Raw genomic sequence first — 27,070 nt, 5'->3', positions numbered from 1 at the left:
TCTGGCACATGAGATTCCAACAAAATCGGGGTCTTGAAGCTGGACATCTCATATCCCCTCACCTTTCTCCACATCATCTCATCTCAGCTGCATCCTGCCATAATAATCCTTCCCAATGAATGAATTTCTTTTTCTACAACTCTGTTGACTGCATTTGGACTTAAGATTCTACATCAGCAACCCCAATTCACCATGTAGGACAAAATATTGTGCACTCTTACTTCCTCCCACCTTACTGCCCAATTTAGCTAAAATACTTAGACCATAAGAACCACCACAGAATTCTTCACAGCAGATAGATGGCAAGAGATATTTAAAATGACTAAGAATGGTTTCATTCTCATCTCTGCATTTGCACACTATTCCCTTTAGGAACAGGAATTGCAGTTCTGTTACTGCTCCTACTGAAGTCAAAGAAAAAGATGCACATGCATTCAATGACAAAATACAGATTCCTTTGTATAGTCAATACACAAATAAGAGGGGGGTTTTCTTTCAGGAGGTAAATGGAGTTGAGTCAGCCCTGCTCCTGTAACATGGGAACAGCTTCCAGATGTGTATGTCAACTTCCTCCATGAGGTATACATGCGTTGTTAGAAGAAACTGAGGTATGCAAAAATAAAATGACTTTTTACCTAAGGCAACTGTGGCACAAGCATTAACTGAACTCAGACCCGTTGAGTCCACAGTGCTGCTATGTCTTAGCCAAATAGCAAAACCACCCTTCATTGCATATATCAGTATCTTACTTACTCTAGATAAACAGATAACCATCTTTTACCTATAAACATTTATATAATTATTTAGTGATGTTTCTCCTTGTTTGGTATTGTATTACTACAAATAGAACAGAGGCAATAGCTTTTCTTACTAATGTGAATACGGGCACAGGGTACACATGTATCTTCTGTACTTTCTTCAGAATTTTGTATTTCCTCTCATATATACCATTTCAGGATATGAGCAAGCGAACCCCCTAATATCCAGTGTCAGTTATATTTTCTATGGAACTTGCTGAACACTTCCTGTCATCTGAAGCACAGGATGGCGAATAAGGACATTTTGCATAGCAACAAGCTTTACTATAGCAAGCACTCCTCTTAATCATGTCAATTACTTTCTGTTGACATTTTCAAAGCTCCCTAAATGATCTGGTCTACAAATATTTGAATAGGCTTCCAAAAATATCAGTCTTAGATACTATTTAGTACATCAGGCAGAAGTAGGAAAAAAGACAGACAGACAGACAGGATACTGGAACCCACAGGTATGTTTTCTCCTCAAAACAAAGGTCTTCCATATTGTAGTTCCTCTGTAATGGTTCCCATAGCAATAGTTCATGGTAACAATGAGACTGCAATACTCTAGAGAAGTCCCTAACACAATTCTTCCTCTATTCTAGACAGCAACCAAAATGTATCACACTTCAAAATTCTCTTTCTCCCTCCAGTTTTATTATCTCTAGAGTGAATATTTGTGAGGGCAACTTTAGTGACAGGGATTCACAGAGATTCGTTCTATGTTAATAATGGCTGTGAAGCTAAGTTATTCAAAACAAATTTTGCATTGGAAGCATGTTCTTAAATAAGCTGGAAATGTTGTTATTCCAAAGCCAAATTAAACAAGGGGGTACCACAGAAAGCCAATTAACTAATTTAGACAGCAACACAATATAAATCATTGCCCTTATTCTCACCCAGCATGATGTTCTGTGACTCATAGATACCACTTTGTTAGCATACATTTCAAGAAAAGGCATATTTAATACTGGTAGCATTTAAAGACAGCATGTAGTTCCCATGTCTGAATTCCAAGAGGATCTTGTAAGAAAAGAAGTATTTTTTTGTCCACAATTAGCATGCATTAAATTCAACGTTCCAAACTCACCTTGAAAATCCACAGCAACAAAAAATTCTGAAATTTTCGATCAAGTTGTCAGACTAATAGCAGAGAATGGGTATAAGTAGACACAACACTGGCACAAGGCCAGACTGGCAGGAATTAGGAACAGCTTAACATGTGCTCTAGTATTTTACCCTCTCCAAACTGGAATGGGAACAAGGGTTCCGAGGTCTCAGTGTTCCTCTGCTGTCAAAGATCTGCAAAACTTACTAAGAAGAAATGCCTCATTCTCCATTACTGGCCAGTCCAGGTACAGACTAACAGTTACACCAATAGCTCAAAATAGCAGATGCCATGTTCTTAATTGAACAATTCCAATACATCCACACCAATGACCTATTTATGGGTCACTATGTGACCCCAATGAAGTTGAAGTGGCCCAAGTTCAATTCAAATTTTCCAGTGTTCCAGATCTCAGGTATCAAGGTATCAAGACTGCATGTAGAAAAGTCCTAATTCTAAAAAGAACAAATTAAGCCAGGGATCCTATGGGTCAAACAGGACTTATATTTATACAGATATAGGTCCAATTATATTAACAAATGCCCTTAGTTCTTCAAATACTGATCATTTTACATTGGGCTTAATTTTCCTCTCACACTGACATACAACTGGTGAAACTCCACAAACTGTCTGAGAATTCTTCTAGTGTCAACCAATGTAAGCAAACAGAAAAATTGGGTTTTCAAGTCAATAGTTAGACCTCTGTAATATCTGATGTAAATGAGTCATGAATGGGGATACTCAATATGTAAGGAAAACATTACTTCTACTTTTAAACAACTTCCCCTGGGCTACACCAGTTTCACCACATTTAGGACAGGAAAACTTTCGCTCTCCTCCACATTTTACGGAAGGACGCAGAATGTTTCCCACTTCAGACAGATTACTTCAACAAATTTTCTTTCCTTTAAAAAAAATTACCTGTTTAAACAGTTTAAATTCACTGGGGATATAGATTCAATCATTTCCATCAGGTTTCCTTCCTTATTTAAATTAGCATTTTCCTACATATGTTCATGTCAGCTTTAATAAACCTATTTCAGCTTGCAATGTGCATATCTGACCTTAGACACTGCCTCTCTAGGCTCCTAAAAGAGTCATGTTGCATTAAGTAAAAGGCTTCTTGGAAGAGGTCCTTAATTTTTTTTTCCAATCAAGAAACAGGTGAATTATTTAGATTCCAATTTTTGTAATTAGATTAGATGCTTGATTTATTTCTTTGTCTTTCTGCCAAAGTACCATGTACCCAGCAAATTTTAAAGCAAGCATCACTTCTTCCATCCACACTAGGGACCCCAACTGTATTATGCAAAACTAGTATCATTAAAAAAAAAAAGGAAAAAGTTTTCAAAAAAGTCAATAAGATGTTAATATACATTTGTTGATTTTAAACATGCTGGCATCAACTGTAATGCAACCTGGTACATTCAGGGAGATCTAAAATCACTGATTTCTCTTACTCAGTCTGGAGGAATGTTGTAGCTTCAGCAGAATGGAAAACTTACTTGAAGCCCTATATACAAACACCATCTGCTCTCTTGCAAAAGGTATAATGTTTGAAATAACAACATTCCTTTCTCTTCCCCTCACCACCAAACAGTCACACTCTTGGTGGAACAGAATGATTCTATTTATATGAAGAGCCTGCAAAATAAACCACTATAAAAACAGAAGCATATGGCCAAATAACTCTGCAGTATTTAGCATGTTCACCTGTAGAGCAAGAGCTATAAAACAAGCAACTAAATATACACAGGTCCACCTGGAAACTGCCAATAAGTGCATGGTGTTCTTCAAATGAAAATCCTATTCCTCACTGATTATGTTATATAGATGCCTTGTTACAGGTTTGCGAGAACAACTCTTCATACTACTGACCCTGCCTTTACTGTCTAATATCATGTGCAGCCATACTTACAGTAACCCTCAATATGTCTATCCAGTTGCAAGAATTTAATTACTTTACCTGCTAAATTTAATTAATTACCTTACCCGCTAAAATTTACAGGTCAAGTTTAACTGACCCCTGAAAAACCACTGTAAAAATTTCAAATAAGTTTAGAATTCCCTGACTTTTTCACTGACAACAATGTGCCTACCATCCACTGTCTTTAAGGCTATCATGTTTTTCATCAGGCAGCTTCTTTTCAGGAGATGGCTTACAGGTCTTACACTTCAGTTTGTTTGCTGTTTGTTCTCTATGTTGCAACAAGAAACACAGCTGTTCTCAAATCCTTTCCTGCTTTTTTTCTTATGACCAGCGCAACAGAAATGGACACTGATTGAGAAAGAATGCTTCAGCATTACCAAAAGCTTTGTTAGGCAGGGAAGTACCGTAAAATTCTTGAATCTTGTGAAATGTCTCCTTCTATCCTCAAGTCTTCTTTTCACTTCAAACTGTTAAAAAAAGTTCCAACAAACAGCTGGCTTTTGTCAAATACACTACAAAACACCTTTCCACAGTATTATTTTGGTCTCCTGATTAATGTTCCTCTGTGATCAGTTCTCTAATCATTGCTTTGAGGTCATTAAGGCTTTGCACAAAAATGTCACTTCCACTTACCAATTAAAGGCTGGCCCATATCCTTTTATCAGGATGCCTTTCTCTGGAGAAGAACTAAAACCATCCTGAAATGGAAAGAGAAGAAAAAGAGTTTACATGAAGGCAAACTTATTTGACTTCCCCTTCTACATCATTTCTGGTCTTCTTGTCAAGGTTGTGTGTCAAGAACAGGATTCACAATTCTTATTTATGGCTCCTTCATGGCTTCCTACACTGCTTCTATTTCCACCATGTCAGAGACTTTTTCATAGTTTGCTAAAGGCAGTGAAAAGCTGAGAAAGCCAAAAACTACAGCGTATTCCTGCTGATTTTCCATTACAGAAGAAAGCGTAATGCAGAATTTCCTCAAGTCTCTGAAGGGTCTTCAAATTTCTCCTAACAAATATTACAATTACGTTATTTTTCAATTGCTGAATGTAACAAGCTATATTACAGTAGAGTCTTCCAAAGAAGTTGATTTGTTCTGCTTTCATTTCCACCCCTTACTAATAGACGACTGAGGTCTATTTCTGCAAGCGTCTTTGTGAAAATCTTGTAGAATCTTGACAATAGATATGAATCTAGCTTTTGTGTTCCTTATTTTAAGCAAGGAATTAATACCATCTTTGCAGTAACTGAGTCTGGCAGCATTCTCCCATTGTACAAGAACTTGACTTAGGAACACAGCATAATTCTTCAATATTTAGCATGCAATCTACAAATTAAGTAATCTTTTGCTTATCTGCAAGTTTTTAGAGGGTCATTCAGCTTCACCTGCTCCAGTTTCAGCAGCAGGAAGAATAAAGAATCACTTTCTTTTTTTTTTTTTTTTTTTTTAAATTATTGACCACTGGGATAAAGGGAGGCCAGGATAGATAATACAGATCATGAGTTTTTCCTGAATTATGTTTCAACTACAGCGTACCTTGATTTAAATATTTCTCATGATGAAGAACCCACTCTGACACTACGCAACTTTTCCCAAATGTCCTATACTCTTGCCATTGAAAATGTTACTTATTTCTAGTCTTTTTTTTAAATACAGATTTAAATCTTTATTGGTGAATGTTCTACATTCCATTTCCAGTCATTAGCTCCTATTAAAACCACGTCTACTAACGAATCTCTTGATTGTCAAATTTCTGTTGCCCATGTAGATGCTTACACAGAGCTCTCAAGTCATCCCTTAATTTTCTCTTTTATAATTTAATATTGTCAAGCTCCCAGAATTTCTCACTGAAAGGCATGCTTTTTAATCCGTTAATGATTTTTGTGAATCTTCTCTGAAGCCTCTCCAAGTTTTCAACATCTCCCTTGAAGGTTTGGCATCACAACTTGACACAACTTTCTGACAGTGGCTGCACCAGTGCCAAATACAGGGTTACACAACGCTCCTACTCTTGTTTAAATTTTCAACAGTTTAGTTCCCGTTCAGACCCTTCCTTCAACATCCCCAACAACAGAATCATTCCCTAATAACAAATGCAAACACTTTTCAAATCACTGATACTTCTATGAGCTTTGCAATATATCCTTTTTTCTCCCAGGCTTATGTTCTAGATGGTTAACTCTGTAGGACACAGGCTATCTTAATGTTTTGCTTTGCACTGCACTAAGCACACAGTTGATGGTAAATAACAAGAACAATAATGACTATTTTAGTGTTGATATTGTTAAAACCTCTTGTTGTCTTTATTTACATTAGCAGTTATAATGACTGTCCACACAGAAATTTCTATTTTGGAAACAGGTTTGTACAAACTTATCTTTAAAGACAGTTGCAATGCTGAATTTGCCATTAACTGAGAAGACAGACCTTTATAATGCATTTGCTAGAATGTAACCTTGTTTCACATAAATACATTAAGTATCATTTTAATAACTGTGAAGATCGATCTTGCAACAGGTTGACCACTACAGCACTAGTTCACCAACCATTCAAGAGCCTACTTAACTTTCAAGCCTGATTAGGCTCAGCAGAGCTAATAAGTGCTTTTCAAAATGGAATCCAGGCTGCTCAACCCCTTCCAGAACTGAGCTTTACGGGGTGCGGCTACATGTGCGCCTGTATTAGGGCACAGTAAATTCATTAACTCTGCCATAAGATAATACTGTCCATGACAAGAGCTACCTACAGTAGAGTAATTTACACCCAACTCAACACATGTGTGGACACTGACCAGGGCTGCCTGGGACACCAGAATGCTACCGTGCGAGGACTACCTGCAGCTTCAGGGGGCCACATGCAGGCCGCAGCCAGCCCTGCCACTGACTGACGCAACAGTCCAGAGCCCAGGGCTGACCCCCCACAAACCTGCTGCCAGCTTGGGGCTGCTCCGCCCCGGCTCAAATTGCTGTGGTCCCGGACACACACGTATACACTGTGCCCGGGAGCTACTGACTCTGGCACAAAGTGTCAGCTAATTGCACACTGTGTACTAACACAAATACGGTATTTTTTTTTTAAAGTAAATGCATATGAGTTTGATATCAAACTTATTTTTATGCAACAGAAACATTTTCTTTCACAAGTTTTCTACAGGAATCCAGAAACATGGGATGAGCTAGAAAGAATTCTGTTTGTGACACCTACCCAAACTTACGTTAAATCAATTCTAGTTTACATACTGTACTTTTTTCTTCCAAAGCAATAACTATCTTTCAAACAGAACCCAAATATGGTCCATAGGGCCAATGGTCCAGTTAACTGTTACAATAGTGTAAACTATACATTTAAAAAAAAAAAAAATCAATATTTAATACATGTGGCAATCAGTATATTGAAGTCAAACTTCATTTTGCACACCACTGAGGTAGAAAGTTAAATTTAAAATAATGAAACAGTAGTCTACAAAGCAAGTTAATTCCCCAAACCAAGAAACATGGCAGTTCTAACTATTATTCTTTAAGCAGTTCAAGATCAATTCCTGCAGTCCTAATTTAAGTAAAAGCCATGGAGAGTTTTATCCCAGTAAAGACAGAAACAGTGATCTCTACTCACCTAAACCAGAGGCACTGCGATACCACTGTACAAGAATGGATTTCATATTAAAAATATACTTGGAGATTAATATTTCCATTTATTTTCAAACAGAAATCTCAGAAAAAATACTGCGTGAGTCAAATTCTTTGCCTGCTATACATGGGAAACATATTACATCTAGCAGGAAAGAGTTCAGAAGAGACAATTTGAATACGTTATTGAACGTTTACCATTGTTTCCGCCTTGCTTACCAAAACAATTGTAAACGTATTCCCCAACCCTTTCTCTTTCGGCTGATGTACAAAGTTGGGGTTTTTTTCTTCATTTTATACTACAATAGTTAACAGTAGTGCAAATCCTTATGCGTACTTGGAAACCAGCTTTGAAAACAAAAACAAAAAAAACCCTTAATTTTTCAACACACACACACACACTTCCCACGTACCACATAAGCAATATTGTGAGATGTGAAGAAAGAAAGAAATCAAGTCTAATAGTTTCAACCCAAGGAAGGTATAAGCAAAGGGGCTTAAACAGAAATTCTTCTGCAGATTTAAAAATGGGAGGTATTGTGTCCTTATTCTACATTCAGTAGTGCTTTACTATATCTTAAAAAGCAGCACTCCATGCATAGACAGTTTCCCCAAATGCTTCCCTTGATGTACCTAAGGTATAATCATAAAATTGCCAGAGATTTCATTCTCTGCTTCTGAAGCTGATTCCATTCTCTCTGCAGTGATCTTTGATTTCAACACTTCATTGCACAAAAACCTAACGATCAACTAAGCAAGATAGCTGTAAAAATTGGTAGCCAAAGAGCAGTTTTATGAGACACTGTTGTGCATACTCCTTGGAAGCACTATTTGTAAAGTGTATGGATACAAAAAGGTTTATTTCCTTGCACCAGGACAAAATAGCAGTCCATGATGCTAAGTCCATCATCCTCCATAAATAGCTCCACTACTTGCTGGATTACAAAGAATATGCATCTTATCCCTATAAAATGACAAACATGGAGTTGATACTGTGTATACACAGTACATAAAAGAAAGGGTACATAGCAAGAATGAATACAACGCACATTATCTTCCTGTTAGCAGAGAACTATAATTTTGTATTCTGTGCTGTACCATGCAAGACGTAAGGGAATATCAGGCAGATACCTGCTTCTATAGATCCTAAAACTTCTCCGATGCAATTCCTATCTTAAAGCAGAAATATAAACCAGGATAGCTACAGATGACAGGAAAGATAAATCTTTTTCTTTATAAATTAGTTTAAATTGAATAAAAATACACTCCATGCTTCACACCTTCAGAGCACTGCACAGAGGCACAAAGTTCACAGTTCATTAATAGTCACAACCTCCCTGAGGTAGCTGAGTGTTATAATCATTATTTTACTCATTGGGAACCTGACACAGAGTTGAAGCGATTTGCCCAGAGCAATGGTTCTCAACCTTTTTAGACTCAAACCACCTTTCATTAGACCCAAGGTGCCTGCTGGAAAATGCCAGCTCTTAGCTTTCACTCATTTTTTTGCTACAAAAAGATAACAGAGCAATTACTCTGTTGCAAAGCACTCACAAAAACCACAACCAGTCAGAAAAGTTTTTGGAATTCCTGTTTGAAACCTCTGGATTTCATCTTCTGCATAGTGTAGGTAACTACACACATAGCAGTGCTAACATTGCGTGGCACCTTGCAGCACCCCTTAAAAGGCTCTTGCAGCACCCCACGGCCCCCTGACTGGGAATCACTGGTCCAGAGCTTCATAACAATTCAGTAGGAATACAACATAAAAAGTTCTTGATCCGTATCCTACAGCTAGTGCAATACCTCATTCTGCATCTTCTGTTGCATTATACCACCAGCATCAAATGCATAACTGTATCTGAAATACAGACTTCAGTCATTTATTTTTCACTAAAGACATTACTCTGATTACCCTATCCTAGCAACATAAACTGACCATAGATGATGACAGACATACCTACAGAACAGCCACTAAGCACCAAAAATGCAGGTGCTTCTGCAGACAAGAACTAGGAAACCAAGCTGGGGCTGCAGAAGACTTTTATATCCCAAGGACCAGGTATAGAGCAGCCAGCTGTACATATTCAGCAGCAGCTCACAGACAAACAAGCACCAAAAGGATATAATCACACAGATACTTTCTCTGAAAACAATTTTTCTTGCTGAGGAAGGAAATTCGTGCTTAAACCATGCAAAGCCATTGTTTTGTTTTGTAGTTTATTCCTGCCCAAAAAGTATTTGAAAAGAACAAGATGCAGGTGGCTGCATGTACCAGAACATAACTGATAGGAGTCTCGACATGGACTGCTATTATTTGAAAGCTTGCGAGACACCACTGAAACTGGAAGCTGGGACTGCAATGAATCCAAGACCCATCATATGAGCCACCACAAGTAGCCTTTTACTGAATTAAGCATAACTGGTTATTTTTTACTATTCATAAAACAGGGATAGATGAATGCTATGGCAACATTTTATTTTCTTTATTCTGGGTGGGGGAAGATAAGGAGGGAGCCATCAAATGCAGTTTGTGCTGAACTATAGTATTTGATCCCTGCACTGTTTAAAAGAATTTCTAGATTCAGCATAACAGTTTTCACCCAGACTACTGAAACTAAAATATAGAGGTTACCATGAAGGAGCCTAGCAAAGAACATGGGATAAGAAGGGGCCCTCTGGGCCAAAGTCCAGTCCCCTGAATTCAGAGGCAACATTTACCCGGAATCCCCACTCCAAGCTCTCGGGCACAGCTACAAGACAGTACCTGAAACACCAGCAAAACCCTACATCATACAATAAGTAAACACAGTGGAGATGAGGGAACTGCCAATGCCCTGCCTCTGTAATGATATATTAATTGGTTAATATATATGCAACATACTAACTGATCAACATAGGCCTGAAGATCCTGGTGGGGAAAAAAAAAAAAGGCCAGGCCCCACAATATAGGAACTCTCTCCTGTTGGGAACCTGTGGCTTTTCTAAATTGCAGCAGAAGCACCAAAACAGCTTCATCAAATGTCCTGGTCTTCACTGTTTATGCTGCATGAAGATCACATCATTTTCAATAAAACCAAATTTGACCATACAACCAAACACATTAAAATCACCACTAGAGCCATTTCCGGTAGAATACAGATAAATCACACTCCTAGACTTTTCTCTACAATACTGTGAGCTCAAGGCAACAGTCAAACTGGGAGGGACAGAGGGAGGCTTTCATGCCTTCATTTTGTTGATGCTGGGAATAAATGCTGGATTATGCATGCATTTGGTCTCTTCCAAGAGCTAGGTAGATTAAGAATCTAAAAATAGCACTGCTTGATAAACAGTACTTCGGCATTGTTACAGTGCATACTCTCAACTGCCCTCCATACACCAAATCAATTTGCTTCCCAGTTCTAAGTCAGTACGAAACAATAAACAAGCCCACCTCGAGCAGGATGTCCACACCATTACATGACTTTTAAGAAAGATTCAAATTATTTCCATACTAAGAATTCTGTTTCGATAACTCAGCTATAGAATTGTTGGTAAAGAGAAAGCCCTTATTCCCGGACCCTACCTACTGCCTCTCTTATGGTTGTGAATTTACAAATGGAAGGCAAGCTCAACACTAGTTTGAAATCCTGCCGTAAGGGTCCACATCAGCGCAGATCACATTGCAGAATTCTTAACCTGCTGTGCACAGAGTGAAAGTACTTGCATGGAATTCATATAATTTGAATAAGTCCAAACTGAAGGACCACTGCAGACGGTGAAGGGAGGAGGCAAAAAAAGTTCAGGTACATTTGTGTTTTGCATCTGTGGACACTTTCTGGAAAGGTTTGTATAAACTACTATTTCAGTGGCTGTTCTGGAAAGTTTTTAAAATATTACTGAAAAAAGAAAGTCAAACTTTTTTCTCCTTCATTCCAGAACTTTTAGGACACCTTTCAAGCCTCATAATAATACAAAACTGTTCTCTTTCTCTATATCCAAAAGGCCTAATTTTTTTAACCAAGTCAACACTGTCTCACTTTTGAGCAAACTTAATCTGTAACTGCACAAAAAAAAAAAAATCAATAAACTTAAAGTTTGGATAGTTCAGGGCAAAATTTTTTAAATTTAAAAAAAGGCAACTAAATCATATTTACGTAAGGAATGTTTGCTCTGCAGACTGCCTGTTCTAGCACCAAACTGCACAGCATGTTCAAGATAACACCTCAGAACTAGTTAAAAAGGTGAAACAATGCCGTGCTAAAAATACGTTTGCACATAGTACAAATCACCTTTTAAATTCACAATCTGCAGATACGTGTCAAAGCAATTCATTTCCATTTTTGTCCGACTCCTAAAGCACCGTGTGCAGCGTGAAAGAGAATGCCGGCCTTCCCAACATCTGCCAACCTCTTGTCACAGGCGAGCAAAGTTGCCCGGTAACCTAGCCCTGCTTCACACAAGAGCTGCTGCGACAGAGGTCCCATCAAAGCTTCTTCCCCGTACTCGAAACACCTCGTTACTCATGGCTTTCTTTTGTCTTTGCTTTTAAAGCCTGGCCTTGCTAGTTTCAACATTCTGTGTGTGACATATGTTTAAATGACCAAAGAGTGAGAGTGTGTGTGTCTGTGTCACATGTAAATGACCAGTAGGTGAGACTCTGACCAGCTGCAGGATGCAGGTGTCACCCCCTTCCCTGGCCCCATCACTAACCCTAGGGGCCACAGGACAGCTGAGCTCTCGCCAAAGCCACTCCGAGCTAGCCAGGGCCAGCACACCTGGCGTCGTTCCCCAGCTTCCTGCTGCTGCATTGCTTCCACGTGGCCCAAAAGCAGGGACCCACCCCCAGCAGCCCAGCCCTGTGTTTCTTGGAGCAGCTGGCTCAGCCGATCCATTGGGGGCAGGGGGAAACTAGAAGAGACAAGCAGAGGGAGGGAGGGAGCTGCAGCTGCAAACAGCTGGAGCAGCCACCACCCCTGCCACTTCACAAGCTTCCCCCCAGCCGCGGCCCCACACCTCTACCTGGAGAGGATGCGACAGACATTGCATAGCAGCACAGAACTCCGCACAGAGGTTTTCAGCAGCCATTAAGTGGGGGAGCGCTTGCCCTGAACCGCTTTGTGCACGATAGCCAGGATCAACCCATCTGGCAGCCCCGCGAAGAGCCGCAGCGAGTGGCTGAGTCAGAGCCAAGGTGACATGTCTGCATGCACAGGTCGTGTGTCAGGGGGGAACCAGAGCAGGGCAGAGGAGAGTCCCCAGGAAAGACAAGGAAGGAGCCAGGGATGAGCCAGGCCCCTAGATGTGCCAGCAAACCACCCCACTGAGGCACAAGCAAGCAAGAACACTGTCTTTGCCTCAACCACTGCCCTCAACTGGGATGAGAGGCAAATACTTCTCGAGCCCATGCCTGTTATTGGGATGGTTAACAGTGTCACCCTGATAAACCCTGACGTCTTGCATCCACGCCAGACCGTTACACCTTCAGCTTCACCAGGGTTCGAAATACAGGGGGAGGGTTCAGGGGACCTGAGCCCTCCCCATAAGAGACAAGAGCCCCCAGCCTGCCCTGCACCTTTCTCAGACAGCAGTGGTAGTGGCAGTTTCTTCTAGCTTCCAGCTGTCACAGCACAGACCCAGCAAGAGTCAGAGTGCAATTCAACCCGGCGCATCACAATGGTGCCACCTATGCTTGGGCAGCAACATGAGGCTCCTTCTCTAGGCCTGGCCCTCTGCCCTCAGGAAAGACCTCTAGCTTCTGAAGGCGTAACCGCCACAGGAGGGAAATGGAGACCTGGAGTACGTTAAGGGCCAGGGCCAGGATTATAACAGAAGGCAGAGGCAGAGACTGAAGCCAGGGCTGAGGCCTCTCGGTGAGGCAATCTGTCCTCTCAGCGGGGAGCAGGACCAGAACAGGCTGTACAAGCTCCGGATAGAGCAACCCTATTGCCTGAAGGCATGGAGATCTTCAGTAGCAGAGCAGGAATTTTCTTAGCCTTGTGGGTTGCAATCGTGAGAGGCAATTCTAGTTCCTATGCTTTTAACAAATACGTGGCATTCCCATCTGTACCTGCCAAGGTACCTACCCTGTGATACCGCTGAGTGATGCATGCCTAGATGCACATACAAATTATATAGTTATGTATAGGGACCTACAGAAATCAAGGCAGCAGACAGGCAATTTTGCAAGCCAGCCTCAATTCTGACTGCCATTTTTGCAGTATTAGTGCCAGGGCCCTGGCAGCCCTGCTCTTTGCTGCTGATTGGCAGAGAAGGGTGGGGCCATATGAAAGGCAGCCCCCTCCGCCAATCAGCAGAAAAGGGAGAGGGAATGGCGGCTTCCACCCCCCAGTGAGCTGCGAGGCCAGGCCGCAGCAGCCCCTGGTTCCCACTGGGGAGCCAGCTTTTTATTATTACTAAGTTTTTTTCCCCAGCAATTCTGTACAAAAATCACAGAAACTCCCGTTTTTTGCAGCATTCATGGAAACCGCCTTTTTACCTGGTTTCTGCAAAAATTACTCAAATTGCAATTTGAGTAGTTTCCTAGTTATATAGAGAGCATAGAATTTAGAAAGCCTGTAAGGTCAGCTGTTTGGAAGTGGATGAAGTGAGATGGACAAGTAAGTGAACATTAGCCAGGAACCCTTGACTCTTGAGTTTGCTCCACAATAATAGTAGGCTGAACAGTTACAAAGGACATTCTGCAAACTCTTAAACTTAACATGTATCAATACCAATTAATTCAGCAATGAGAGTGGTCAGTTTCCCAATGCCTTTTATAGATTATATATAGCTTTTTAATGGTCTGAACCACAGTAATTTTATGGCATTGTTGAATCCCCTTGATGACAATAGGTAAATTTTGATCTTGAATGCAGTTCTCTAGTAATATAGTCTGCTTGTGAAAAAAAGGAGTTTCCTCAGGGCAGATTAATGATTTAGTTCTGCTTGGAAGCATTTTTCTGCTCATTCAGTCCAAAGTCAGCAATTTGTCCTGGATTCCACAATTCTAACATACAGGCTCTAGTACTCAGCTGCCCATAGCAAATGCTGGAGAAAAAAGAAATTGTTGAATTTCATTCTCTAAAATCAGGATTAAGAAAGTATTGCTTATCATAAGTGAAGCAGTATCTTAAAAAGTCAGGAAGTATTTACACAAATAGCTGTTATAACATCCATTCTCCCAGCCCAGATGATTAAAAGCAGATGATTAAAAAGTACTTTCTGATTTCTAGACTTCTCCAGGGAAGGTAGCTTTTGCACTCAGAGTTTTTGTGGTAGGTCTAAAACAAGTGATATAGCTCTGAAGGCAATTTCAGAATGGTGCAGAAAGAAGCACCCTCAGGAGCAGGAGAGAGGGAGAAGCTAATCTACAGTATTAGTTACTAAAGCAGGTTGTTTTTTATTTTGACAGGAAGATAAAAGTAGGAAAGGCTTGCTACATTAGACTTTAGATGATAACCAAGGCAGAACCGGACAGCGCCTCCCAGAGAGTTGTTATTAGGTGATCCACACTTATCAGTATTGAAGTGTACAAGTAAATGTAGTCACAAGTTGTCCCTCTAACCCTTAATCGATCCCTTGCTCCTGTAATAGTTACTGTATTATCCTTTCTATTTCCTTAAAATCTACCTTCACCCCTCACTGAAATACTTGCCTACAACTTCATCATTTTAACTTTGACTACTACAATCTCCTTTAGCTTTCTGGTATGTCTGCAACATGACTACTGTAAGTGATCCCTTCTTATCCTCAGCAGCAAGTAAAACAGCCTGACCTTTCAGAACCTGCCCCTCGTAAGTCTCCACTCATACTTCTCCTGTAGACCAGTAGCAGATGTGGGAACAAAATCCATTTTCCTGACATCCAAATCCAGTATGATGGATTAGCCCATACCACCTTCAGCATCAAACTTTATTAAGCAATAATACAGCCCTTTTCTGAGCTATCTAAGCTGTATCTGGGGTCCAGTGTCATGCAGCACATAGATCCCTTCTTTGGGCAAGTTCCCTTATGGGAGCATCTTAATAACTGTGTACCATGCTGCTCTATCTGAAGCAATGGAAAGTTGTAATGCAGAGGTCTGGAATTGAAAACAAAATGCTTGCACAGATCCCTCTAATTTTTTTTCTTTATTTTACTTGTCCAATGGCATCTCTTCAGTCCAGCCAGTGTGTGGGGCCTGCCAGTTCTACTGGGATGAGAGAAGCAAAATTTCTGCTTCCCACAGTATTCAGAGTATTGCCAAAGGGAAAAGTCTGCGTCCATTGGCAAAGCAAATACATTAATTTGGTTTGTCTGGAATTCTTAGAGATGAGTCACAAAAGCACCTGATGCATCAGCATCCAGAACCTTGGGTGTGAAGAAGGGATTGCAGATGAATAACATTAATATAGGGCAAGTAAAAAAAGAAAGGAAACAAAAGGAAGTACAAGCCAATCAAATTTAATGTCTAACTTTCCCAGGAAAGTTTTGTTTAGAAAAAGAAAGTGTATTCTGAGCAATAAATCCATTTTCATAGTCAAATTTTCATTTATCTGACTACAAGAGTGTTCAAGCATTGGAACAATCTACCTAGAGGATCTCCAGGAATCTCCACCCTTGGAAATGTTCAAAAGCAGATGGGATACAGAATTGGCCAGGATGGTTTAGTCATATTCACAGACTGTAGACTGGAATGGACCTCGGAAGATCATCGGGTCCAGCCCCCCTACACCAAGCAGGAAAGATAACTGGGGTCAAGTGAAGGCAGTTCAGGAGGATGTGGGCCAGAATCTTACCTGCAATGGACAGGAGGGAAATCCCCCTGTAGTTCCCACAATCAGATTTGAAGATGGTCACGACGGTCATGTTCTTGAGATCCCTGGGGATTTCCTCTTCGGCCCAAAGGCGGAGGATAAGCTGGTGGAGTTGTAATGCGATACCCCCTCTGGGAGTATACCATCTGACCCGCAGGCTTTGTTGGTTTTCATCTGTTGGATGGCCTGCTTCAGCTCTCTGACGGTTGGTGGATCACTGAGGGAATCCACCACAGGGCATTGTGGGACAGCATGGAGAGTCTCCTCCAATACGGTGGACTCCCAGGTAAAGAGGAGTTCAAAATGCTCCTTCCAACACAGATGGACAGCATCACTGTCCTTGAGGAGCTGGGAGCCATCCTGTGATCGGACAGGGTTTTGTCCAATGGAGCGGTGTCCATAGATTGCCTTAGTAACCTGGATAAAGTTACACATGTCATTCTGGTTGGCGCAGGCCTGGATCACACGCACCTTCTCCACCCACCAGTTATTCTTCATGTCACAGATGTATCACTGAACCTCAGCCTTCAGCTGGTGGTACGCTGCCATCTTTCACTGAGTTCATGCATGGCTTTGCCAAGCAATGAAGGCTGCATGCTTCCACTCGGGCAGATTGCGAATCTGAGCGTCACTGGCATCAAACCAGTCTTGGTTCCATCACAATGTGAACCCAATAGTCTGGACACAGGCATCTTGGACAGCAGACTTGAGTTGATCTCAGTGTGCCTGGATGGAGATGTCATCAGGAGTGGGGACTTGCTCCACTGCACTACACGACTGGGCCTGGAACTCTTTCCACTGTCCAGCTTCCTTCATAGCTGCTACGTTCAGCCATCTCAGAGCAGGCTTCTGGGTCTTCTGACATCTTGGGGCCAGGCGGATGTTCACAACTGAGCGCACAAGTCAGTGGTCCATCCAGCAGTCCTCATATCCCTTCGTGGCCCTCGTGACAAGCGCCTCCCTCTATTCTCTACCTTGGACAATAATGTAGTCGAAGAAGTGCCAGTGCTCCAACCTTGGATGCCTCCACGTGGTCTTAAGCTAGTCTTTCTGGCAGAAGATGGTGTTTGTCATGATCAGGCCGTGTTGGGCGCATTTGGTAAGGAGCAAGATACCATTGGCACTGACCTTCCCCACACCATTCTTGCTGAGAGTTCCCCTCTAGATTTCATGGTCACATCCAACCCAGGCATTGAAGTCACCCAGGAGAATGACCTCGTCATCCCTGGGGATGGAGGCAAGGGTGTTGTCAAATTCGGAGTAGAACCTTCCCTTGACTTCCTCATCAGACTCGAGAGTTAGAGCGTTATGTGCTGATAATAGTGATGCACTAATTTCAGCTGAGGTGCAGGCAAATGGTCATCAGCCTTTCATTGACACCCAAAGGGAATTCAGGGAGCACATGAGCGATCTTGTTCCTGACAGTGAAACCAACTCTGGATATAGAGTCACAGTCTGGTTTCCCTTTATAGAAGGTGTACCCTCTGCTGACCTTCCTCAGCTGTCCCTCCCCGGGGAGCCAGGTTTCACTGAGAGCAGCAATGTTGATGTTATGCCTCGCTAACTCATGAGCCACAGTGGCAGTTAATCTTTCCAGGCAATTGTCCTTTGGGTTGTCGATGAGCATTCCCCACATTCCAGGTTGAGAAGTTTAGCTTTTTCTTATTTTGACCGCAGGAATGGTTATCCCGCTGGGTGAGGTTTCCCAGCCGGGAGAGATAGGACAGCCTACTTTGGGGGCACCTTTTTTAGCCCTTTCCCCATTGGGGTGAAAAGAGGGTATCGGAAAAAGGGCTGCTCAGTCATGGATGCAGCTGCTGAAGGACACCCCTATCCCAACACAGGTGCCCAACAGCCAATGCATATCCGCCACCTGTGTGCAGATTCTTAGCTGGGGGCCTCCAGGTATCACAACCCTGCCCCATCGCCAATCCTCCACTGCCACAGGGCTTTTGGACCTGATGGAAGCCTGCGCATGGCATGTTTAGTGTGGGGACTCCAGTGCGCAATCGGGTCCACACCATCTTGGCGGTTGGTGGCCAGGTTCAGTGGCATAGCAAGCTATGAAGACTGGGGCCACTTCTCCATTGCAGCCTTCTTCCATCTTCACAGCTGTTGAGGCCACAGCCTTCCCCTGCCATCACACCATCTACAGGAGGGGGGAACAGCCCCTCACACAGTCTCCAGACCAGGGTAACCCTGGGCAGCAACCTCTATTAACCTGGTCCCAGTCATCCTCATTAACCAGCTTGCTTGTTCTTATGTAGTTATCTTTTTTTTAATTATTTATTTAAACAGCCTGGCAAATGATTTTTCTGCAGTATTTTTGTGGACCAACAACGACATCCAGTGATTTGCGTTATTAACTTCCTGGTGTCAATTCTACATTATGAAGATGCATTAGGAATAAGGGCAATAGCATGAATTGTAGTTGGGAACGTAAGACTGGAAGGGATTGCCCATTGTCACCAAGTCTCCTTCCCTGGGAGCACTGGCAACCCAAACATTTGTCCTAAAATGCTCACAAGAGCCCCATCTCTGATCTCTCTCTCACTCTAAAGCCACAAAAAAAATAATAATAATGTTAAAAGACTGATAGCAGCACCACCAAGCTTAGACCATTGAAACAGCAGTCAATTTGTTAAGTAAAACAAAACCACATGCTCTCAGGAGATGGGACACAACCCAGAGGTAAGCAAAAAGAATCCCCCCAAAAAACCCCAAACCCCTAACCTTGCCTATGTGAGCCCAGGGGAAATTCCTTTCTGACCTGGAATGAAGTAATCAATTCAACCCTAAGTATGCAAGTAAGACCTATAAGCCAAGCACCTGAGAGATCTTTCAGGGTCATTAAGAGCCCCACCACAGCTGAACCAGCATCCAATGCTTCAGAGGAAGAGGAAATTAAAGAAAAATAATGCATTCAAAATAAGGGATTGGAATCTTCCTGACCCCTTCATATAACAAGCAGAAACCCTGAAACATAGGATTACAGGACACCTCCTGGAAACCAGTTTCGTTTATCCGTAGCAAATCATATCCTTTGCTTGCAAGGAATGAAGAAAATTTAACTTATGCAATTCACACATTTCTGCCCTCATGATTCAATGAGCTCCATGTTGGCAAACATCTTCTCTGTTAGTTTTAATGGGACTTCGCACAGTCAGAGAGGCCCTCAAGCTAGGATGTCACTACAGGCCTTAGAGCCAAGTCTTTAACCTAACTCTTTTTAACAAATTGTCCTTAATGTCTACTCTTGTATTACTTAATCAAACAAGTGACTCCATAGAAATCTATAGGACTTTTGGCTGTGCCTGGAATGCAATATCAGGCTTTTAAGCACATACGTGAAAAAGCAATACCTATTTAAATAATAGAAACCCCAGCTGTGGAACTAAGAAATGAAATGTGATTAAAGGACCTGCCAAAGGCAGTTTGGAAGGCCTAAAATTGCTTTTTATGAACAGCCTCTGCTCTTTACACTAAAGGGATTAATTGGATGTATGTATTTTGTTGAACTGATCCATGATTCAGCAAGAAAAATTAATGAAATGAGTAGACAGACCGTTAGGACAGCTGCCAAGGATGGTCATTTTAGCCCTACCAACCTTGGAAATGACCTTTTAAATAATGAACCCTGGAAAAAATGTGGTACAAACCCATTAAAGTGAATCTTATCTACCTAGAAGCCTACTGATAGGAAAAGCTGATAAGGGACTAAGACATTAAATAAATGTTCCATATTATGTGCTAGGGCCATTTTTTGTTCTTTGTGTGGCACCAAAAGAATCTTCTTGACATTCCTGCCTCAACAAGTCTATGATTGATAGCTCCAATTTGGCCAATATTTATTTACATCTATTACATATGATGTGCTTATCATACAGGGAGGCTGTAGTACTCTCACATCCCCACACGAACGGATGGGGCTTCAGGTCTGTGGAGCATTACGCATGTGAGGAACAAGTTGTACAATGACAACTTGTAAAATTGTTAGGTGGGGTTTTACTTCCATACAAACCCCCAAACAAAAAGCAGTGCAGTATATTCAGATAATGTTCTTTCTATTTTATGCTGCTAAAATAGCTACTGAAGGTATAGATGACTATATCCATTTCAATGGGATTCATTTCAATTTCCTTTTAGAATACCCTCATTTCTCTGAACAGCATTAGAGAATCCCCTGCCCATAACATATACAATGTGTCCACATAAGAAATGTCTGTCATATAACATAGCAGCAAAAATAAAGAGGGACAGAAAAAAAAGTCATACACAACAGCCCAGAAACATTTTAGTATCAAAGAAAAACAGTGCTGGAAAGGACTTCATGAAGTCATGTAGTTCAGCTCCCTGCTCAAAGCAGGTTCATCCCCTGGCTGAACAATTCCAGCCAAATGTCTGTCCAACCAAATATCTGCTCTTGAAAGCTTCTAAGGATGGAGATTGCACGACCTCCCTAAATAGCCTCTTTCAATGTTTTACCACCTTCATAAGGAGAAAGTTTGTCTGAATCTCAGATTTTGCTGCAGTTTCAGGCCATTGCTCCTAGTCCTGTTGCCTACAGCCACAGAAAAAAGTCTAATCTCCATCTCTTTCTGTTCCACATACTGTTGACTCATATTCAGCTTATGAGCCACTGTGTAATAATATTATTACTAAATCAGTGCAAAACCTGTACACACATGCATACTTTGCTTTATTTTCAGTAACACGGTTGAGCATTCCTATATTACAGCGTACATGTAAAAGGAGCTCAAATAAGTGAGGCTCTACTGTACTCAATTAAGCACTTGGTGTTATAGAAGATCCTGCCGTGAATTCCAGAAATTGGTTCCAACTTTCCTGAGTGTTAATCCAAAGCAACTCCTTTGAAGTTTTACAATGCCCAACTTGTCTGCGAGACTGGCATCTTTCTTAAATAGAAACACATCCATTCACTTTGAATGGAAAGGGCATAACCTTAAATGCATCACACACCAACAGTGTTGCCAACTCTCATGATTTTTGGCATTCTTAAAGTCTATGCTTCAGGAATGTGAAAAACTTAGCTTTTTTGGACAGATATAGGTATCCAGATCTAGATATAGCAGAGGGGTTTGTGAAACTGCACCTTAAACAGAAAGAAAGATCTAGATATAGATAAAAGAAAGAGCTAAAGTTGGCAGATCCCATGATTTTTGGCATTGTTCTAAAAGTCTACACTTCGGGAATGTGAAAACCTTAGCTCTTTCATATACATATGATGAAAGATACAGGATGAAACCCACATCAAAACGGGGCGTCAATATATAAATGTCGTAAGCGACGTTCATCGCAACTCAAACTCATAAGTCAACGGCTGCCTGTATTTATGCGCGTGTGTGGAGCTGCCACCTGACATCCCTCCCCGCACCCGCCTGGCCCCCGCTGGGCAGCTCTTGCCCCAGCCCCAGTCCCTCCCTCACCGTGGAGTGCATTGATCTGCCCCCCAGATTGGCAACACGTAGAGGGTGCATGTGCACCCAAGTGTGGCGATGCACCCCCCTGCAAAAAGGCACTGCTGACACTGTCGGCGGTGCTTGTGGGTGGTTGCTGCTCACCACACACCCCACCCCGCTGACACTGCCGAAGGCATCTCCAGACAGTCTGCAATTGCTCCTGGCCACCCCCAACGCCACTGGCAATGTCTGTGGGCAGTCATAGCACAGACCACTGGTCAGCGCTCACAACACTCCCCACCCCGCCACGCTCCTGCTGGCGGCAGTGCCGCCACTTGTGGCAACTCACCACGTCGCCCCAGGTGTCGCTCAGACCCATCACGCTCCTTCCCTTCCACCCCTACCAGCTGCACGCCGTCCAGGACCCATCCCCCATTCCAAACTCTGTTCCTCTGGGAAAAGCGGTTCTGAGTGACCCACGGTTCGACTTAAAAGGCACTGCTCTCGGGAACCAATGGTGTCGTAAGTCCGAGGAACGCATGTGCGCGTGTGTCCATGTGCGTGCACACACGTATAAATATGCGCGTGTGCATGTGTGTGCATATAGACGTGCGTGCGTGTGCGCGCACGCGCGCGCACACACACACGAGAAATGTGAAGTGTTCACGTTCCCCAAACATGCAGACTTTTAAGAACGACGCCAAAAAAACACGCGACTTGCCCGCCCCGCACCGCATCCAAACTCCTTTTCAAGTCCGCTGGCTCCCTCCGCCCTTCACTCCCCTGAGGCGCCTGCCCCCTCGCGCGCCAGCCCGGCCCCCGCCTCGCCTCGCCTCGCCCCCGCAGTCCCCCGGGGCAGACGCCCTGAGGCGGCGCCACCGCGGCCCCTCCCCGCCCGGCTCGGCTCGGCCCGGCCCGGCTCGGCTCTGCGGCGCGTGCGCGGGGCCCTCACCTGGTGCCGGCCGAGGCGCCAACCGCTTCCCTCCGGGGGCCGGGCTTGAGTCCCAGCGTCGCCGCTGCCGCCTCCGCCGCCTGCCCCGCGCAGCTTAGCCCGCAGCGGCGCCGGCCTCTTCCGGGGCTGGGACGGGCCGCGCCGGCCGTTTCCCGACGGGAGGGCCGGGCCGGGCCGGGCCGGGCGGGGCGGGGGTGGGCGGAGCCTCCCGCGCGGGGCAGGGGCGAGGGCTGGGGGTGACTGTTCCTTGCTGTGGGGCCACACCACACTCATCCACCAAACCCTGTGCCCAGTGGAAGGCCGTCGGCTCCCTGCTGTTCTTGAGCTGTGCCGAGACAGCCCTAACTTTCTTTTCAGTGACAAGGTCAAGTGTGAACTCTTGCAGCTCCCTCGATAGCAAAGGGCATGTGTTGCCCATGTTACGGCGGGTCGCTACCACTGACAGTCGTTGCTTGGGACTGCCGGTGTCATGAGGGGTCCCGTCCTGCCCCCTTGCCGTGGGTCAGCGCCACGTTGGGAACGTGGTTTTTAAAAGATTCGCGCAGACAGATTGCTAAAGCAATAAATAAGCGCGTGCTAGCCTGAGTATGCCGGTGCCTGGTTGTCAAGCTATGTTACAAGTAAATCAGTTCTTATAATGACTATTGTAGGTAGTTATTATCAACAGAAAGACAAGGGTCCCGCTGCGATGCTTCGCAGGTGAACCTGAAACCGTTTTAATGCAGGATGTTATACTATGAGAGGGTGAAACCTGAGTTGCTGTTCCCTAATCCTCTATTTTAATTTCCTTTCATCTTAGTAACAGAAAACAACCCACCCAAACCACTTTTCCCTCAGAGCGGTGCTGGGTCCTTGTGTGTTGGTTTACTGTGAAGGGCGCACGCGTTTCCGTCCTCCAGTGATAACGATCCATTTCACTTCTTCCACTTCGTGTCTGACACGCAGCGGCCTGGCTGAGGATCCAGCATGACTAATACCATCAAAATAAAACAGATAGAAAAGTTACAACACTGGAAGCGGTCATTTGACACCCTGCAGGGATCACACTCACTGCAAATGCACAGTGGGATGGCTTACACAGCATCAGGACTAAATAAAACGCCAGCTGGTAGTCGCCCCCTTTGAGAACTGAAAGTGGGATCGGTAATTTGTTCCACGTAGAAAATGAGTGCTACAGATATTAGGACTCCAGGCATTTTCTGGGTCCTTATCATTTTGCTTCTCATGTGATTTCTTCACACAACCTGGCCTCCAGTTGTTTTTGAACAAGAAGATAAACACCACAAAAACATGAACTGCGTAATTGCTTTATTTCATCATGAGTCTCATTAGGTGATACTAGCAGAGGCAAAGCATTTCTTTATTTTAAAACCATATGTGGTCCTGTTGTTGTTTGTGTTGGTTTGCTTTATTATTAGCTAGAGCTTTTTATTTTATAATGCAACTGGCAAAATAAGGGAGAACCTAGAAAAGACCAATGGTTCAGGCTCCCTTTGGTGTGTTAAAAGACAAAGCCCCCCCACAGCCCAGAGGGTATAATTTGCTTCAGAGGACAGTTGCTTAGAGCCTGTGATTCTAACGATTGTCCTATACCTCATCATTTTGTCAAGTACCAAAGAAAGTGCAGTTAAACTAAACATTATCCTCTTATTCTCCGGGAGAAAAGCATTTTGCTTAAGCCATTCAGACAAAGACCATTGTCACATTTGGGGGCTTGGAGTTGAATTTGGGCACACTCTAGTAGACATTTTAACTCTTAAAGACTAGGGAGTATTTGGATCATGTCATGCTTTCTTTGAGAAGAATATTCAAATACTTGCTTTTTTTAAAAAAAAACATAAATCCTGAACTTGCTGCAAATAATCTGTTGTTGGGCCCTATTTTGATCCCAGGGAGTCCCTCCACTGATGAACTATCTGCTGTTAATCAGAAATATAGTTGACAGGGGAGTTGTGCACAGGAAAAAAGATTAAAAATCAAATCCTGTTATCTCTTTTCTCCCTCTCATCTTTCATGGCCTGATCTTACAGCCTTAAAAATACTGGGAGTTTTACCACTGCTTTCAATGGAAAGAGGATTGGATCCTTATTACGGTTACCACCACACCTTCCCTCCCCAAACAGCAAACAATATAGAGTTTTGCCGGATCATGTGTAGACAAACAAGGGGCGTACGTACACGACACTTTGAAGTGGGCTAATTGCTTTTGCACCGCTTTAATGGTGTCGGTGTTTGCATGCCTCCACGGTGTATTGTGCATTAATTCCAGCCGCTGTAGGAAATTTGGCGGCGTAATGCTCCTTAAATGACTTGGGACACGGGAAACTAAAACTCCTCCAAGGAGTTTTAGTTTGCTGCCCCTACAGCTATGGAGTGAAGCACGGGGCTGTGCCGCAACTCTGCACGAAGCCCTTCGGGCAGCCTGGCAGCAGTTCAGGAAAGCAGCTCCACCCAAGAAAGCAGGGAGCCTGATTTCCTCCCCCTGCACCCTTGGAGCCTGCCTGCCTGAACTGCATGGGGGCCCCATGCTTCTCTCTGCAGCTGCGGTGCCCCCTGGGACCACCTGAGCTGGATGTCTGTGGGAGGGTGCCGCCTACGGGAGCACCAGTCCTCCCCCGGCAGCCCAGGGACTGCTCCACCCACTGGCAGCTCACCCTCCCCTCCCCATCACCAGAGAGGCAGATAAGTGCAGGGTGTGTGCCCAACACAGCGGTTTAAAAACCCACCACTTCAATTTAGAGGCCCCATTTCATCTATGCACGACCTAGAAGAGCCCCTTCTGTTTCTCAAGGCTTACTTCCCCGCTCCACTGAAATTAAATAATGGAAGCATTTACAAAATACCGCATCTTGTCAAACAGAAATAATTTTTTTGCCAGTAAATATGTTGCTTCTCTTAATAGTCCCACAATCATGGTGCCACAGTATATTCAGCGCCACAGATACTGCCTTTCAAAGACTCTGCCTGAGTATAAAGTAGTAACGATAGCATTGTCTAGCAGTTTAAGCAGAGTCAGGAGGTGCAAATGTGGAGGAAGGATATCTGGTATGATTATTGATACTATTAGTATAGTATGCAAGTGCTTCAGTCTTTGCTTTCTCCCTGTGAAATAGGAACATGCACTTTTCCTAGACCTCACTCTCCAGGTGTAGTACGGGTGCACCTTCCAGGCCAAGAGGAGCTGTGCCTATGCCATTGCTGCCTCTCTCCAACCCCTTGCCTTGGCTGCACCACAGGCACAGATTCCAGCAGATACGGAAATTAGATGGAGCCAGACAACTGCAGCTGCATTCACGCTAGGGCTGCGCGAAACAGCACCATTTCATTTTGATTTCCACTTTGCCATTTCAAAAGGAGAGTGTTTCATTTCGCTGTTTCGAAGCACTGTTTCATTTCGTTTTGTCGAAACTGTTTTGCTCTTTCAACATGTTAACAAATTTTGCCCATAGGCTATAATGGGGAATCATAAAAATGCCTACAACTTTGTCATTTTTGCATGGTTCAGATGAAAATTGCAGGGATGGTAGCCCCTTCTGAGGGCATGAAGCCTACCAAGTTTCAAGGAAATAGGTGCAAAGGTTTTTGTTATTCTGTACCTCAAACTGTTCAAAGCAAAACTAGTATCACTTGCTGGCTGCAGCAGCTGGCTGCAGCAGCCTGCTGTCATCCTGCATCAGATCTGGGGGCCCACTCCCTCCAGAAGGAGTCTGGCACAGCCCCGCAGCCCTCCTGGAGGGCATGGGCCCCCAGATGTGTGTGTGTGATGACAGCAGGCTGCTGCTGCCAGCTGGGACCAGCACCAGCACTGGGTTCTTCTTGGCACTCAGCATGGGCTGTGACAGGCAGGCTTGGGTGCTGGTGCTGGCCCCAGCTGGCAGCATGCTGTCATCTGCATAGACATTAGGGCTGAAAGAGACCTCGGAAGATCATCGAGTCCAGTGTAGAAATTTTCTAACAAGATCATAGATAATACTGTAGAAATCAACTACAAAGCAAGACTCAGCATTTCACAAACACAGCCTGATAAGACTCTGAAATGACTAAACCTTAGTTGCCTTAAAGTCTGAAGCAATCAAGGATTAGTTAGCGTTTCAAAAACAAGCACGTAGCCAAAAACCAGTTTAAACCAGTTAAGGGTCTCTCAAACTGACCTGATATCTTGTTTTCTTTCACAGTGGAAAATTCCCACCTGCACGCGCATCTTGTCTGTAAACTATAAAATGCCTCTAACAGTTTTATTCGGGACCTCTGAGTTCGCTCAGGGTGCCCAGCACGCTGAATAAATTTTGAGACAGACAGCGACTCTGTGTCTTTGGGAATAGCTCCGCAAGGGGTCACAAACTCCTCAACAATTTTGGTGACCACGAAGGGACCCCTTGTGTGCTGACCTGGCTGCTTGTCGTCTGGACCAGCCTTCCCAGCTGGCATAGGTGAGTTTGTCACCATTCGGAGGGCT

At 43.5% G+C, this 27,070-nt stretch overlaps 1 protein-coding gene across 2 annotated transcripts in view; it reads right to left on the bottom strand.

The window, feature by feature from the left end:
• Positions 1-22,685, bottom strand: part of NAALADL2 (N-acetylated alpha-linked acidic dipeptidase like 2) — a 1,083,795-nt gene extending 1,061,110 nt beyond the window's left edge. Inside the window, exons 1-2 of one of the 2 annotated variants that reach the window (XM_090052131.1) lie at positions 22,615-22,685; positions 4,469-4,533 (exon numbers count right to left, since the gene is read on the bottom strand). The gene's annotated coding sequence lies outside the window, so the exon portion shown is untranslated. Of the gene's footprint in view, positions 1-4,468; positions 4,534-22,614 lie in introns of those variants that run through there. The other variant, XM_090052132.1, reaches the window with a different exon arrangement.
• Between the last annotated feature and the right edge of the window lie 4,385 nt (positions 22,686-27,070).

This window comes from Crocodylus siamensis, chromosome 6 (assembly GCF_052110815.1).
Source record: "Crocodylus siamensis isolate JL-2025a chromosome 6, ASM5211081v1, whole genome shotgun sequence".
In the NCBI taxonomy this organism is placed as follows: Eukaryota; Metazoa; Chordata; order Crocodylia; family Crocodylidae; genus Crocodylus; species Crocodylus siamensis.
This window is presented reverse-complemented; position numbering and strand designations above follow the sequence as displayed.